The sequence below is a fragment of the Ranitomeya imitator genome, chromosome 3 (assembly GCF_032444005.1).
Source record: "Ranitomeya imitator isolate aRanImi1 chromosome 3, aRanImi1.pri, whole genome shotgun sequence".
NCBI classification, from domain to species: domain Eukaryota; kingdom Metazoa; phylum Chordata; class Amphibia; order Anura; family Dendrobatidae; genus Ranitomeya; species Ranitomeya imitator.
The window spans coordinates 510,474,024-510,492,248 of NC_091284.1; the positions used below are offsets into that span (position 1 = coordinate 510,474,024).

Below are 18,225 nucleotides of genomic sequence, written 5' to 3' on the forward strand. Positions count from 1 at the left end.
TAAAGGGAACCTGTCACCCCGAAAATCGGGGGTGAGGTAATCCCACCGGCATCAGGGGCTTATCTGCAGCATTCTATAATGCTGTAGATAAGCCCCCGATGTTACCTGAAAAAGGAGAAAAAGACGTTAGATTATACTCACCCAGGGGCGGTCCCGCTGCTGGTCTGGTCAGATGGGCGTCTCCGGTCCGCTGCGGCGCCTCCCATCTTCTTTCCATGACGTCCTCTTCTGATCTTCAGCCACGGCTCCGGCGCAGGCGTACTTTGCTCTGCCCTGTTGAGGGCAGAGGATAGTACAGCAGTGCGCAGGCGCCGGAAAGGTCAGAGGCTCGGCGCCTGCGCACTGCAGTACTTTGTCTGCCCTCAACAGGGCAGAGCAAAGTACGCCTGCGCCGGAGCCGTGGCCGAAGATCAGAAGAGGACGTCATGGAAAGAAGATAGGAGGCGCCGCAGCGGACCGGAGACGCCCATCTGACCAGACCAGCAGCGGGACCGCCCCTGGGTGAGTATAATCTAACGTCTTTTTCTCCTTTTTCAGGTAACATCGGGGGCTTATCTACAGCATTATAGAATGCTGCAGATAAGCCCCTGATGCCGGTGGGATTACCTCACCCGCGATTTTCGGGGTGACAGGTTCCCTTTAACATGGTGTACGCAGGGACATGTGTTTGCCTGCGGATGTGTACCCATGTGTTTCTCGATGTGCGGCGGGGTCCGGCAAACGCAACATGTTGCATTTTTGGAAGCGTCAAAAATTCATCAAATATGCGCAGACATGCACATGTGGATGAGTGCGTTAAAAAAAACGCATTACTGTCTATGGGAAAGCATGCATACGCATGTCCTTGTGTACGCATGCGTTCAATGCATTTGGGTACTTCGGACTGCACATATCTAGGAACCAATTGAGACATGCCCATTGAGACACGTCCTGCTGGACATATCGAACGCATGCGCATAAAAAACGCAAACGCAGGCAACAAACGCATACAAATGCATGCACACGCAGCGTTTTTTCACTGCCATGCATAAGCTGATGCGGATAAAAACACTGCATTAGCATGCATTTGCATGCACTTGTTTGCGGATGATACCCTGCGTACATAGACGCAAATGTGAAACCAGCCTTAGAGAGAGGGCCTCGTCAGCACACAATGACTGTTCAACCAAGTACAGGCACTCAGTACTTCATGGCAGGGCCAATCTATTTATATAATTATCTTAAATTGTCTGTCATCCACTTCCGTCTGGACGTCCTCACATCCCACAATCCACTGCAATGCACCGGAAGTATGCCGACCGCCATATTGGAATACACAAGTGATGGGTATTCCAATATGGCACCCGCTGGTGGTACCAGGCCCTTGCGCAGTACCACCAGCGGGTCATCACCGGAGCCCCACTGCTGGGACACCGCGCACACACCTCTCGCCGCTCACACACCTCACACTGTGCACCTCACTGCCAACAACAAATTCCCAGCGAAAAACTACAACTTCCGATAATGCTAGCAGCAGCGGCCGTGTTGGCGGGACAGAGTGCGGATCGCAGATGGCACGGCAGATGGATCCCGGAGATGTTGCTCTCCGCCCTGCTGATCTCGGGGATCCTGAGTGCAGATGGAGGCCTGATGCTATCGCATTGGGAGGGTGGTGACGTGCCAATGGGAGCAGGCTTTGCAGCATGCCACCATCGGCACGTCACCACCCTCCCGAAGCGATAGCATCGGGCCTCCATCTAGTAATTTATATTCACCTTCCCGCCTGCTTGTTGTCCCTCAGTCTCCACCTCCCTCGTCTGTTATTGACAGCTCTGACTTCATAGAGCTACAGAAGGGAGGAGATAGATGGAAACTAACCCGATGAGAATGTGTATATAAATGATTGGTCCCAACGTGAAGCGCCTGTACTTGATGTGAACAGTCATTGTGTGCTGACAGAGTCCCTTTAAAGGCAGTGGTGGGATTCAGGGGGTTCAACTGGGTTCCATAGAGCCACATGTTAAAATAGCAGGCGGTTCCACAAAGCGGGTCAGGAGTCCTTACTGATAGATTTTGGTGCCTCTTCAACCATCACTGTGAATGCGTCATTGGCCCTCGATGGTGCCTTGTCACCAATTATGTGCCTCTTTGGTGGTGCCGCCTCATACACCTAATGCCTCTGTAGCGCTAGTGTTACCTCTCTAAGAGGGCTATTACTCCATCTGGCCTAAGCCCTTTTTTGAGGATTTTATAAAGCTTTGGAAATTTGCACCAACTATTGGATAGCCCCTTTCAATGTTCCTAATTCGTCTATTAAAAAAGCATACTTACCTCCTAAGGACGCTCCTCTCAGAGTGCTGTGTACGTCGCAATATCGTAACATTGTTGTGTGAGTGCTGTAGTGTACCAGCATCCACTGATTAGCTGCTGCGTTTGGCGCAGTGACGGCGGTAAGTACTCTATTAACCAGACACAGGTAGGTACAATGAAAGGGGTTGTCCGAGAGTGAACGACCTTTTTAGCTATATGTGATGACATTTTGACTGCTTAGGCCAGAGATAAGGTGCAGCGTACAGGAGAGGTGACAGGTGGACGGGTGCTCATCCTTTCCATTTTGGGGCAGGTTCCTTTAGTACTAATTTTCAAAACTTTAGAAAAATTCTTTAATACTGTACGCCATACTAAGAAGTGACTGGAACGTGTACTTAACAGGAGGCAATGAGACCGGTAAAGGTACAGGTTGGGTAAGAAGGGGAAAATGCCTTATCTTGTAGTTACCATTACTTCTATTTTGCGATTGAGGAAAGCGTGCGTAAAAATGGGTGTGGCTAACAAAATGGGCGTGGTATCCAAATTGGGTGTGTTTTTTTTAAATGGGGGAGTGGTTTCCAAACAAAATGGGGATCCTATTAAAAAAAAAATTGAATCATACCCCTGGTCAAGGCTTGCTGTACTAACGACCATCTATAGGATATGTTATCAATATCAGATTACTGGGTCCGGTACCCTCATAGATCAGCTGTTTGCAGGTCACACTATGGATGGATATGACAGAAGGGCATATGAGCTGAGCGTCAGTACCCAACAACGGCCACTAAACTCTGTACAGAGTCTGTTCCACCTGCATCTACTGTCAATATCAACCCGCCCCTGTAAAACGTTGGTCGGTGCGGGTGTAATTAGTAGTTTTAAAATGTTTTTAACTGAAGCGACTCTTTAAATGTACCAGAAAGCTGTCATAATTGTATTGGTAAATGTGTGGTTTTTCTACATAAGAAAGTGATTTATATCCAAGTCCACAGACAGTGAGCTGCTTATCACAGAAGGGGGCGTTGCCCGACTAATCAAGCAATATTAATCTCTTAGTGATAGTCCTTCACTTTTAGCAAACGGCAAACACTCCGACAAGTGACACATCCCTGAGTTCTGTGTTTCAGCCTCTATCTCCTGCTGTCTTCAGATTACATAGCAAAAACCCGCTGACAGATTCTTTTTAAACTAATAGTCTGCAGTCACTATGACTGCAGACTTGTGAATCCTCACATTGCACGCTATGAGGATTCTCTGGTGCGGGCTCTGGGAACGTCGGTCATGTGACTACAAGTATGCGGTATGTATACTCCCGGCCTGCTAAACAGGCCTACTTCACAACCCTCATATCTTCCCTATCCTACAACCCAAAAAAAGTTATTCAAAACTTTTAACTCCATCCTCCACCCACCACTGCCCCCTCCAACCTCCCTCATCTCTGCTGAGGACTTTGCCACACTTCAAAACTAAGATCGACCACACACTCCGTTCCTGAGTGCCAGCGGCAGTGCCGGGTATTGATGCGAGAGACTAGCGCAAGTTACTCGCATTGAACTCGCAAGTGTGACCCCGGCATTATAGTTAAAGACTGGACACTCCTTTAATGGGTATCTGACTAATGTTCGGCCACAATGAATGCAGTTGTCCATGCTAATCATAAAGATCCGCAGCTGACAGCTCCCTTTGCAATTGTCGATCAATGACATCCCAGATGTCCTGGGGGTGGGAGACAAGTCCAGAGACCCTGCAGGCCATGGTAACATGTTTAGGCCATGCAGGCTGCTCATAGTAGCACAAGCAACATACGGCCTGGCATTGTTGTGCTAAAAATGGCTCCTGGGACACTTGGGAGAAGAAGACATACCACTGGTTCCATTACTAATTTAATGTAATGCCGAGCTGTTCTTATACCTGGAATGAAGACTCCATAAATTATACCACCCCACACACTAATTCGAGTAATAAGACCTGTGTGATGTTCCCTCTTGAAGGCCTCTTTATGGCATTGGCCATGTGGAATCTAGACCAATCTTCCGTTATAATTAGTGATGAGCGAATATACTCGTTACTTGAGATTTCCCGAGCACGCTTGGGTGTCCTCCGAGTATTTTTTAGTGCTCGGAGATTTAGTTTTCTTCGCCGCAGCTGGATGATTTACAGCTACTAGCCTGCTTGATTACATGTGGGGATTCCCTAGCAACCAGGCAACCCCCACATGTACTTATGCTGGCTAACAGATGTAAATCATTCAGCTGCGGCAATGAAAACTAAATCTCCGAGCACTATAAAATACTCGGAAGACACCCGAGCATGCTCAGGAAATCTCGAGTAACGAGTATATTCGCTCATCACTAGTTATAATTGTATCCAATACAAAAGTGGGACTCATTGCTGGAGAGGGTAGACGTCCATTCCAGCCTTCATCACCATCTTTCTCTCTACTATAATAGCCATTGAGAGCAGTTGGGTGAGGTCAATGAAGGTCCTTTATGAGGGAACGGTCTCAAGGGCTACAACTGCGTCCATAGTGATAGGGGTCCCACTTGGATATTCAGGTAGAACGTGCTTTTAACCCCTTAATCCCATATGACGTACTATCCCGTCAAGGTGGGGTGGGCCTTAATTCCCACCGACGGGATAGTACGCCATAGCGATCGGCCGTGCTCACGGGGGGAGCGCGGCCGGGTGTCAGCTGCCTATCGCAGCTGACATCCGGCACTATGTGCCAGGAGCGGTCACGGACCGCTCCCGGCACATTAACCCCCGGCACACCGCGATCAAAGATGATCGCAGTGTACCGGTGGAACAGGGAAGCATCGCGCAGGGAGGGGGCTCCCTGCGGGCTTCCCTGAGACGATCGGTACACGGTGATGTACTCACCGTGTACCAAGCGTCTTTTTCCTGCAGTCCCCGGATCCAAAATGGCCACGGAGCTGCATCCGGGTCCTGCAGGGAGTACTTCCGGGTCAGGAGCAGGCTGCAGCTGCAGCTCTAATCCTGCACGGCTGTTTGTCAGATCACCGATCTGACAGAGTGCTGTGCACACTGTCAGATCAGTGATCTGTGATGTCCCCCCCTGGGACAAAGTGAAAGAGTAAAAAAAAAAAATTTCCACACGTGTAAAACAAAAAAAAACAAAAAATTCCTAAATAAAGAAGAAAAAAAAAATATTCCCATAAATACATTTCTTTATCTAAAAACAAAAAAAAAACAATAAAAGTACACATATTTAGTATCGCCGCGTCCGTAACGACCCCACCTATAAAACTGTCCCACTAGTTAACCCCTTCAGTGAACACCGTAAGAAAAAAAACGAGACAAAAAACAACGCTTTATTATCGTACCGCCGAACAAAAAGTGGAATAACACGCGATCAAAAAGACGGATATAAATAACCATGGTACCGCTGAAAACGTCATCTTGTCGGCTACCGCTAGCAAGGTGCCGTTCTTTTGTGGTTCGCCTCGGACGCTGCTTGCAGCGTCTGCGGCGCACCCGAGGTCCGATCCCCGATCTGCCAGAGCGGGGACGTTAACGCGACCACTAAACGCGACACCTAAAAAGACATTGCGTTAGCGCAATCCGCTAGCGCTAAACGGATTGCCCTAACGCAATGTGAACCTAGCCTTAGGGAAAAATAATAAAATAAAAAAAAATGTATTTATTTCCATTTTCCCATTAGGGTTAGGGTTAGGGTTTGGATTACATTTACGGTTGGGATTAGGGTTGGGATTAGAATTATGGGTGTGTCAGGGTTAGGTGTGTGGTTAGGGTTACAGTTGGGATTAGGGTTAGGGGTGCGTTTGGATTAGGGTTTCAGTTATAATTGGGGGGTTTCCTCTGTTTAGGCACATCAGGGGCTCTCCAAACGCGACATGGCGTCCGATCTCAATTCCAGCCAATTCTGCATAGAAAAAGTAAAACAGTGCTCCTTCACTTCCGAGCTCTCCCGTGCGCCCAAACAGGGGTTTACCCCAACATATGGGGTATCGGCGTACTCGAGACAAATTGGACAACAACTTTTTGGGTCCAAGTTCTCTTGTTATCCTTGGGAAAATAAAAATTTGGGGGGCTAAAAATCATTTTTGTGGGAAAAAAAAGGATTTTTTATTTTCACGGCTCTGCGTTATAAACTGTAGTGAAACACTTAGGGGTTCAAAGTTCTCACAACACATCTAGATAAGTTCCTTTGGAGGTCTAGTTTCTAATATGGGGTCATTTGTGGGGGGTTTGTACTGTTTGGGTACATCAGGGGCTCTGCAAATGCAACGTGACGCCTGCAGACCAATCCATTTAAGTCTGCATTCCAAATGGCACTCCTTCCCTTCCGAGCTCTGCCATGCGCCCAAACAGTGGTTCCCCCCCACATATTGGGTATCAGCGTACTCAGGACAAATTGGACAACAACTTTTGGGGTCCAATTTATTCTGTTACCCTTGTTAAAATACAAAACTGGGGGCTAAAAAATATTTTTTACGAAAAAAAAAAATTATTATTTTCTATTTTTATATAAACTGTAGTGAAACACTTGGGGGTTCAAAGCTCTCAAAACACATCTAGATAAGTTCCTTAGGGGGTCTAGTTTCCAAAATGGTGTCACTTGTGGGGGGTTTTAATGTTTAGGCACATCAGGGGCTCTCCAAACCAACATGGCGTCCCATCTTAATTCCAGTCAATTTTGCATTGAAAAGTCAAATGGCGCTCCTTCCCTTCCGAGCTCTGCTATGCGCCCAAAAAGTGGTTTACCTCCACATATGGGGTATCGTCGCACTCAGAACAAATTGCACAACAACTTTTGTGGTCTAATTTCTTCTCTTACCCTTTGGAAAATAAAAAATTGGGGGCGAAAAGATCATTTTTGTGAAAAAATATGATTTTTTATTTTTACGGCTCTGCATTATAAACTTCTGTGAAGCACTTGTTGGGTCAAAGTGCTCACCACACATCTAGATAAATTCCTTAAGGGGTCTACTTTCCAAAATGGTGTTACTTGTGGGGGTTTCAATGTTTAGGCACATCAGGGGCTCTCCAAACGCAACATGGCATCCCATCTCAATTCCAGTCAATTTTGCATTGAAAAGTAAAATGGCGCTCCTTCCCTTCCGAGCTCTGCCATATGCCCAAACAATGGTTTACACCCATATATGGGGTATCAGCGTACTCAGGACAGATTGTACAACAACTTTTGGCATCCATTTTATCCTGTTACCCTTGGTAAAATAAAACAAATTGGAGCTGAAATAAATTTTGTGTGAAAAAAAGTTAAATATTCATTTTTATTTAAACATTCCAAAAATTCCTGTGAAACACCTGAAGGGTTAATAAACTTCTTGAATGTGGTTTTGAGCACCTTGAGGGGTGCAGTTTTTAGAATGGTGTCACACTTGGGTATTTTCTATCATATAGACCCCTCAAAATGACTTCAAATGAGATGTGGTCCCTAAAAAAAAAAAATGGTGTAAAAATGAGAAATTGGCTGGTCAACTTTTAACCCTTATAACTCCCTAACAAAAAAAAATTTTGGTTCCAAAATTGTGCTGATGTAAAGTAGACATGTGGGAAATGTTACTTATTAAGTATTTTGCGTGACATATCTCTGTGATTTAAGGGCATAAAAATTCAAAGTTGGAAAATTGCGAAATTTTCAAAATTTTCGCCAAATTTCCGTTTTTTTCACAAATAAATGCAAGTTATATCGAATAAATTTTACCACTACCATGAAGTACAATATGTCACGAGAAAACAATGTCAGAATCGCCAAGATCCGTTAAAGCGTTCCAGAGTTATAACCTCATAAAGGGACAGTGGTCAGAATTGTAAAAATTGGCCCGGTCATTAACGTGCAAACCACCCTCGGGGCTTAAGGGGTTAACTATACCTATGTTTTTTTGTCATGAAGCGAATATAGTTAAACACTATGGCGGAGCAACAAGGCCTCTATGTTCTCTGCTGCATCACTAGCTCTGGTACGTCACAAGCCTAAAGTCTACAAACATACCTCCCAACCGTCCCGGATCCAGCGGGACTGTCCTGATTTTGACAGTCAGCCCCGCGATCCCGGGCGGGACATTAATTGTCCCGCACTGGTTGGGAGGTATGTGAATCACCCGGTCGGTCAGCTGAGAGCTCCCTGCACCCGGCCAGCACAGCAGCACATAATGGCTGCTCTGTGCACAGGACCTGTGATGAGGTCACAGGATGGGAGGAGTCAGGGGTCACATGATCGGATTCGGGAGGAGGACCTCCATATACAGGACTTTGCTGGTTGCCATGGCGCCGGAGGAGGGTAAGGCAGCGTATGTGTGAGGTCAGGAGGTGTTTACAGGGTGGATGTAGCAGAGCCGTGTGTGTACGAGGGTGTATGGAGCTGAGCCGTGTGTGTAAGGGGTGTACGGAGCCGTGTGCATGAGGTGTACGGAGCGCAGCCGCGTGTGTACGAGGTGTATGGAGCCGTGTGCATGAGGTGTACGGAGCGCAGCCGCTTGTGTACGGAGCCGTGTGTACGAGGTGTACGGAGCGCAGCCGCGTGTGTACGGAGCCGTGTGTACGAGGTGTACGGAGCGCAGCCGCGTGTGTACGGAGCCGTGTGCATGAGGTGTACGGAGCGCAGCCGCGTGTGGACGAGGTGTACGGAGCCGTGTGTACGAGGTGTACGGAGCGCAGCCGCGTGTGTACGAGGTGTACGGAGCCGTGTGTACGAGGTGTACGGAGCGCAGCCGCGTGTGTACGAGGTGTACGGAGCGCAGCCGCGTGTGTACGAGGTGTACGGAGCCGTGTGTACGAGGTGTACGGAGCGCAGCAGCGTGTGTACGAGGTGTACGGAGCCGTGTGTACGAGGTGTACGGAGCGCAGCCGCGTGTGTACGAGGTGTACGGAGCGCAGCCGCGTGTGTACGAGGTGTGTACGGAGCCGTGTGCATGAGGTGTACGGAGCCGTGTGTACGAGGTGTACGGAGCGCAGCCGCGTGTGTACGAGGTGTACGGAGCCGTGTGTACGAGGTGTACGGAGCGCAGCCGCGTGTGTACGAGGTGTACGGAGCCGTGTGTGTGCGAGGTGTACGGAGCCGTGTGTACGAGGTGTACGGAGCGCAGCCGCGTGTGTACGAGGTGTACGGAGCCGTGTGTACGAGGTGTACGGAGCGCAGCCGCGTGTGTACGAGGTGTACGGAGCCGTGTGTACGAGGTGTACGGAGCGCAGCCGCGTGTGTACGAGGTGTACGGAGCTGAGCCGTGTGTGTAAGGGGTGTACGGAGCCGTGTGCATGAGGTGTACGGAGCGCAGCCGCGTGTGTACGAGGTGTACGGAGCGCAGCCACGTGTGTACGAGGTGTACGGAGCCGTGTGCATGAGGTGTACGGAGCGCAGCCGCGTGTGTACGAGGTGTACGGAGCTGAGCCGCGTGTGTACGAGGTGTACGGAGCCGTGTGTACGGAGCGCAGCCGCGTGTGTACGAGGTGTACGGAGCCGTGTGCATGAGGTGTACGGAGCGCAGCCGCGTGTGTACGAGGTGTACGGAGCCGTGTGTACGAGGTGTACGGAGCGCAGCCGCGTGTGTACGGAGCCGTGTGCATGAGGTGTACGGAGCTGAGCCGCGTGTGTACGAGGTGTACGGAGCTGAGCCGCGTGTGTACGAGGTGTACGGAGCCGTGTGCATGAGGTGTACGGAGCGCAGCCGAGTGTGTACGAGGTGTACGGAGCCGTGTGTACGAGGTGTACGGAGCACAGCCGCGTGTGTACGAGGTGTACGGAGCACAGCCGCGTGTGTACGAGGTGTACGGAGAGGAGTCGTGTAAGAGGTGTTCGGATGAGAGCAGAGTGTGAAAGGTGTATGGAGTGGAGCCACGTGTGTACGAGGTGTACAGAGCAGAGCCACGTGTGTACGAGGTGTACAGAGCAGAGCCACGTGTGTACGAGGTGTGCGGAGCAGAGCCATGTGTGTGCAAGGTATACGGAGCGGAGCAGTGTGTGCAATGTGTATAGAGCGGAGCCGTGTGTGTACGAGGTGTACGGAGTAGTGCCGTGTGTGTACGAGATGTATGGAGAGGAGCCGTATGTGTATGAGGTGTACGCAGCGGAGCCGTGTGTGTGCAAGGTATACGGAGCGGAGCAGTGTGTGCAATGTGTATAGAGCGGACCCGTGTGTGTACGAGGTGTACGGAGTAGTGCCGTGTGTGTACGAGATGTATGGAGAGGAGCCGTATGTGTATGAGGTGTACGCAGCGGAGCCGTGTGTGTGCAAGGTATACGGAGCGGAGCAGTGTGTGCAATGTGTATAGAGCGGACCCGTGTGTGTACGAGGTGTACGGAGTAGTGCCGTGTGTGTACGAGATGTATGGAGAGGAGCCGTATGTGTATGAGGTGTACGCAGCGGAGCCGTGTGTGTGCAAGGTATACGGAGCGGAGTAGCTTCTGCAATGTGTATGGAGTGGAGCGGTGTGTGTATGAGGTGTATGGAGCGGAGCTGAATGTGTACGAGGTGAACGGAACGGAGCCGTGTGTTTGAGATGTATGGAGTGGAGCCGTGTGTATGGAGCAGAGCCGTGTATGCAAAGTGTACGGAGCGCAGCCGCGTGTGTAGGAGTAGCTATGTGTGGCCATTATACGGTACGAAGTATCATGTGCGGCCAATATACAGTATGGTGCATCATGTGTGGCCATTATACAGTATGGAGCATCATGTGGGGCCATTATACAGTATGGAGCATCATGTGCGGTCATTATACAATATGGAGCATCATGTGTGGCTATTATACAGTATGGAGCATCATGTGTGGCCATTATACAGTATGTAGCATCATGCGTGGCCATTATACAGTATGTAGCATCATGTGTGGCTGTTATACAGTATGTAGCATCATGTGTGGCTGTTATACAGTATGGAGCATTATGTGTGGCCGTTATACAGTATTGAGCATTATGTGTGGCCGTTATACAGTATTGAGCATTATGTGGGGCCGTTATACAGTATTGAGCATCATGTGGGGTCGTTATACAGTATTGAGCATCATGTGTGGCCATTATACAGTATTGAGCATCATGTGTGGCCATTATACAGTATGGAGCATCATGTGCAGTCATTATACAGTATGGAGCACTGTGTGGCCATTATACAGTATGGAGCATCATGTGCGGCCATTATACAGTATGGAGCACTGTGTGGCCGTTATACAGTATTGAGCATCATGTGTGGCCGTTATACAGTATAGAGCACTGTGTGGCCATATTTTTTTGTTTATAATTATTCTTTATGAACAGTGTGATCAGCAGTGCTAAATGGGTGTGGTTGAGACGTGGATATGGGTGTGACTAGTGAATGGGTGTGGTCAGAGGCGTGGCCTAAAATTTGCCGCGCCGCGCGTTGCGCGCCGCTAACTTTGTCCCTCTTTCCCAGCTTCAAAAGTTGGAAGGTATGCTACAACTGATCAGAGCTTGGGAGTACGTAGAGGAATGGGATAAATTCCAAAGGTGAGACAACCGCTTTAAGTAAGCGGTGAGGTACATGACCAAGTAAGGCAAAATTCTCTGAAGTTTGCTTTTCAAGGGGTCAGTCCTCTTCATATCTAGCCCAGACTAAATGAGCCCTTTAGCTAATCTGTCTGATTAGCTCTATAACATGCGATCTCCAGGTATAAGCATCATGCTTGATGTGACAGGTTCACCTGGGGTTTCAGCTTCTGGAAGGTACTTATGTGATTATCCTTGGAAACCACTACTGAGCTTCATTAGGACTGATCCCGCGAACCATTTATTATAAAATACCGCCCCCTGCTGGTGAATGCTTTTAATGCAAATATTATTTATAGGGGAAGTGGGACCTGTGAATATGTACTGCACTACATAATATAAGAATAATGTAAAAAAAAATGAAAACAAATTATAAATGTTTATAAGTGTGATCCCTTAGAAGTGTGTCCTTAAAAGTGTGGATTACAGTAGAATTAAAACCTGAAAGATGTATACAGACTGTGCCCTGCTACCTGCCACCATCGCACTCTAACAAGCATCTCTATTCTTCCAACAGGTATGTCTATCCAGCCAGCTCCCCTGCGCTCTCTGTCTATGAAGTGCACATAATTACATCACCCAGCTTTCCACACAGACTTTCCTCTGCTCCTAGCATTCTCATGGTATGTCTATCCAGCCAGCTCCCCTGCGCTGTCTGTCTATGAAGTGCACATAATTACATCACCCAGCTTTCCACACAGACTTTCCTCTGCTCCTAGCATTCTCATGGTATGTCTATCCAGCCAGCTCCCCTGCGCTGTCTGTCTATGAAGTGCACATAATTACATCACCCAGCTTTCCACACAGACTTTCCTCTGCTCCTAGCATTCTCATGGTGGTATGTCTATCCAGCCAGCTCCCCTGCGCTGTCTGTCTATGAAGTGCACATAATTACATCACCCAGCTTTCCACACAGACTTTCCTCTGCTCCTAGCATTCTCATGGTATGTCTATCCAGCCAGCTCCCCTGCGCTATCTGTCTATGAAGTGCACATAATTACATCACCTAGCTTTCCACACAGACTTTCCTCTGCTCCTAGCATTCTCATGGTGGTATGTCTATCCAGCCAGCTCCCCTGCGCTGTCTGTCTATGAAGTGCACATAATTACATCACCCAGCTTTCCACACAGACTTTCCTCTGCTCCTAGCATTCTCATGGTATGCTTTTCAGCTAACCCCAGCTTACCCTGTGTTATTTATGACCTTGTTTACTCAGGCCTGATTGTATGCATCTGGTCCACCCTTAATTCTCTGACCAAGATGAGCAGAGACCACTCCTCTCTGCTTCACACCTGAACGCACTTAGTTTGCCATATATTGCATAGTATAAGTCTGCATGGACTTCAGTCTGCAGTGTGATCCCTTAGAAGTGTGTCCTTAAAAGTGTGGATTACAGTAGAATTAAAACCTGAATTGGAACTGAAGGTAACTGGCCACAGTCTTTGAAAAGAATGTTTCTGTTTGTTTTCACTTTCACCCCTATAATCCTTCACTTTCTGCTACCTCCCCTGATCCCTACACCTAGTAAGGAACTGTTCATCTCCTCTTCAATCCTCCCCATCCACCTCACCTCCTCCTCCAAACTGTTCCTTAACATACAATCCTCTGTCTCCAAGCACAGACAGCCCCCTCACGCCCTCTCCTGCTCCCACCTGCTAACACTTTCTCTGCTCCTTCTTACTGCTGGTGATATCTCTCCAAATCCTGGTCCTCCTCACCATATTTCCACAATCATTTCTACCTCCCATCCACGCTCTAGCACAAACTTCCGTAACCTCTCTAACCTAATACCCATTCACCCAGTCCCCGCTTCCCCAGTCCCACTAATGGGAGCTCTGTGGAACGCTCGCTCTGTCTGCAACAAGCTCTCCTACATCCATGATCTCTTTGTTACTACCAAACTTTCCTTCCTCGCCATCACCGAAACATGGCTCACCCCCTCTGACTCAGTCTCCCCTGCTGCACTCTCTTACGGTGGCTTCCACCTTTCCCACACACCCCGCCCCAGCAGCAAACATGGCGGAGGAGTTGGTTTTCTCCTGTCAGATAACTGCTCCTTCACCCCAATCCCACTGCCACCCTCTGTTACCCTCCCTTCCTTTGAGGTGCACTATATGCGCATCTATTACCCCACCAACCTCCAACTGGCTGTCATTTACCGCCCCCCAGGGCCAGCCACCATCTTCTTTGACCACTTCACCACCTGGCTACTTCATTTCCTTTCTGCGGCCATCCCCACTATCATCATGGGCGACTTCAACATACCCATTGACACTTCCCTCTCAGCTGCCACTAAACTTCTATCTCTCACTTCCTCCTTCAGCCTCACTCAATGGTCTTCTGCAGCCACTCACAAAGACGGTCCCACACTGGACCTCATCTTCACCCGCCTCTGCTCCCTATCTAACATCTCTAACTCACCTCTTCCACTCTCTGACCACAACTTTCTCACATTCTCATCTCTCTCCACTCCATGTCTACAATTTCCACCCCACAAACTTTCACACCCTCGCAGAAATATTAAACATCTTGACCTACATTCATTCTCTGAATCCCTCCTCCACCTCACAGGCATAAGTTCCATACACAATGCGGATGACGCTGCTGCTCTATATAATACCACAATAGCTGTAGCTTTGGAATCTGCTGCCCCACTTACACATACCAAAGCTCGCAAAATCAACAGACAGCCCTGGCACACCAGCCTGACCAAAGAACTTAGGCGAGCTTCCAGAGCTGCTGAGCGCAGATGGAAAAGATCCCACTCTAACGAGCACTTCATCGCATTCAAACAGTCCCTCACTACTTTCAAGACCACACTTGCCACAGCTAAACAAACCTACTTCTCATCTCTCATTCCTCCCTCTCTCACAACCCTAAACAGTTATTCAACACCTTCAATTCTCTCCTCCGTCCCCCAGCACCTCCTCCCTCCCCACTTATCTCTGCTGAAGACTTTGCCTCATTTTTCAAGCAGAAGATTGATAGCATTAGAGACAGTTTTGGTCAACAACCCCCAGAGCTCTTCCTCCCGATTTCACAGCCCTCCACCTCCAAAACCAACTTCTCCACCATTACAGAAGATCAACTCTCCACTCTACTCTCAAGATCACATCTCACCACCTGTGCACTTGACCCGCTCCCATCCCACCTCATCCCAAACCTCACCACAATCTTCATCCCAACCCTAACCCATCTCTTCAACTTATCTCTAACAACTGGTGTTTTCCCCTCAAGCTTTAAACATGCCTCCATCACACCTATCCTCAAAAAGCCCTCTCTTGACCCATCCTCTGTATCTAGCTATCGCCCTATATCACTTCTCCCCTATGCCTCCAAACTACTGGAACAACACGTCTACCTTGAACTGTCCTCCCATCTCTCTTCCTGCTCCCTCTTTGACCGCCTACAATCTGGCTTCCGGTCACACCATTCCACCGAAACTGCCCTAACTAAAGTCACCAATGACCTCTTAACCGCCAAGAGCAAGCGACACTACTCTGTCCTCCTCCTCCTCGACCTGTCGGCTGCCTTTGACACAGTGGACCATTCCCTATTATTACAAACCCTCTCATCCCTTGGCATCGCAGACTTGGCCCTATCCTGGATCTCATCATACCTAACAGACCGGACATTCAGCGTCTCCCACTCACACACCACCTCCTCACCTCGCCCTCTATCTGTCGGAGTCCCACAAGGTTCAGTCCTTGGGCCCTTGCTCTTCTCCATTTACACCTTTGGCCTGGGACAGCTCATAGAATCTCATGGCTTTCAGTATCACCTCTATGCTGACGACACACAGATCTACATCTCTGGACCAGATATCACCTCCCTTCTAACCAGAATCCCTCAATGTCTGTCCACTATTTCATCCTTCTTCTCCGCTAGATTTTTGAATCTTAACATGGACAAAACAGAATTCATCATCTTTCCCCCATCTCACGCGACCCCCCCAACGAACCTATCCATTACAGTAAATGGATGCCCACTCTCCCCAGTCCCACAAGCTCGCTGCCTCGGGGTAATCCTTGACGCTGATCTCTCCATCAAACCACATATCCAAGCCCTTTCCACTTCCTGCCGACTGCAACTCAAAAATATTTCACGAATCCGTTCATTCCTCAACCATGAATCTGCAAAAACCCTAGTCCATGCCCTCATCATCTCTCGCCTTGACTACTGCAACCTCCTGCTCTGTGGCCTCCCCGCTAACACTCTCGCACCCCTCCAATCTATTCTAAACTCTGCTGCCCGACTAATCCACCTGTCCCCCCCCTGCTATTCCCCGGCCTCTCCCCTCTGTCAATCCCTTCACTGGCTCCCCATTGCCCAGAGACTCCACTACAAAACCCTAACCAAGACGTACAAAGCCATCCACAACCTGTCTCCTCCATACATCTGTGACCTCGTCTCCCGGTACTTACCTACCCGCAACCTCCGATCCTCCTACTCTACTCCCCTCTTATCTCCTCTTCCCACAATCGTATACAAGATTTCTCTCGCGTATCACCCCTACTCTGGAACCCTCTACCACAACACATCAGACTCTCGCCTACCATCGAAACCTTCAAAAAGAACCTGAAGACCCACCTCTTCAGACAAGCCTACAACCTGCAGCTACCACCGATCGACCAAACCGCTGCATGACCATCTCTACCCTCACCTACTGTATTCTCACCCATCCCTTGTAGATTGTGAGCCCTCGCGGGCAGGGTCCTCATTCCTCCTGTACCAGTTATGACTTGTATTGTTTAAGATTATTGTACTTGTTTTCATTATGTATACCTCTCCTCACATGTAAAGCGCCATGGAATAAATGGCGCTATAACAATAAATAATAATAATAATAATTAGTACAGACCAAAAGTTTGGACACACCTTCTCATTTAAAGATTTTTCTGTATTTTAATGACTATGAAAATTGTACATTCACACTGAAGACATCAAAACTATGAATTCACACATGTGGAATTATATACTTAGCAAAAAAGTGTGAAACAACTGAAATTATGTCTTATATTCTAGGTTCTTCAAAGTAGCCACCTTTTGCTTTGATGACTGCTTTGCACACTCTTGGCATTCTCTTGATGAGCTTCAAGAGTTAGTCACTGGGAATGGCCTTCCAACAATCTTGAAGGAGTTCCCAGAGATGCTTAGCACTTGTTGGCCCTTTTGCCTTCACTCTGCGGTCCAGCTAACCCCAAACCATCTCAAATGTGTTCAGGTCTGGTGACTGTGGAGGCCAGGTCATCTGGCGTAGCACCCCATCACTCTCCTTCTTGGTCAAATGTCCTGTTGAAAAAGAAATGATGGTCCAACTAAATGAAAACCGGATGGAATAGCATGCCTCTGCAAGATGCTGTGGTAGCCATGCTGGTTCAGTATGCCTTCAATTTCGAATAAATCCCCAACAGTGTCACCAGCAAAGCACCCCCACACCATCACACCTCCTCCTCCATGCTTCACACTGGGAACCAGGCATGTAGAGTCCATCCGTTCACCTTTTCTGCGTCGCACAAAGACACGGTGGTTGGAACCAAAGATCTCAAATTTGGACTCCTCAGACCAAAGCACAGATTTTCACTGGTCTAGTGTCCATTCCTTGTGTTCTTTAGCCCAAACAAGTCTCTTCTCCTTGTTGCCTGTCCTTAGTTTCCTAGCAGCTATTTTACCATGAAGGCCTGCTGCACAAAGTCTCCTCTTAACAGTTGTTGTAGAGATGTGTCTGCTGCTAGGACTCTGTGTGGCATTGACCTGGTCTCTAATCTGAGCTGCTGTTAACCTGCAATTTCTGAGGCTGGTGACTCGGATAAACTTATCCTCAGAAGCAGAGGTGTCTCTTGGTCTTCCTTTCCTGGGGCGGTCCTCATGTGAGCCAGTTTCTTTGTAGCGCTTGATGGTTTTTGCCACTGCACTTGGGGACACTTTCAAAGTTTTCCCAATTTTTCGGACTGACTGGCCTTCATTTCTTAACCCCTTCATGACCTTGGGATTTTTCATTTTTCCATGTACGTTTTTCACTCCCCTCCTTCCCAGAGCCATAACTTTTTTATTTTTCCGTCAATTTGGCCATGTGAGGGCTTATTTTTTGCGGGACGAGTTGCACTTTTGAACGACATAATTGGTTTTAGCATGTCGTGTACTAGAAAACAGGAAAAAAATTCCAAGTGCGGTGAAATTGCAAAAAAAGTGCAGTCCCACACTTGTTTTTTGTTTGGCTTTTTTGCTAGGTTCACTACATGCTAAAACTGACCTGACATTATGATTCTCCAGGTCAGTACGAGTTCATAGACACCTAACATGTCTAGGTTATTTTTTACCTAAGTAGTGAAAAAAAATTCCAAACTTTGCTAAAAAAAAAAAAAATTGCGCCATTTTCTGATACTCGTAGCGTCTCCATTTTTCATGATCTGGGGTCGGTTGAGGGCTTATT

General features: G+C 48.2%; 1 protein-coding gene across 15 annotated transcripts in view; it reads left to right on the forward strand.

The window, feature by feature from the left end:
• Nucleotides 1–18,225, forward strand: part of TCEANC (transcription elongation factor A N-terminal and central domain containing) — a 41,788-nt gene that overhangs the window by 2,138 nt on the left and 21,425 nt on the right. For 6 of the 15 annotated variants that reach the window (XM_069757685.1, XM_069757687.1, XM_069757690.1 and 3 more), the window contains exon 2: nucleotides 12,309–12,414. The exons of 2 other annotated variants lie outside the window; for them this stretch is intronic. The gene's annotated coding sequence lies outside the window, so the exon portion shown is untranslated. Of the gene's footprint in view, nucleotides 1–12,308; nucleotides 12,951–13,194; nucleotides 13,218–18,225 lie in introns of those variants that run through there. 7 more of the 15 variants (XM_069757678.1, XM_069757682.1, XM_069757673.1 and 4 more) reach the window with 5 other exon arrangements.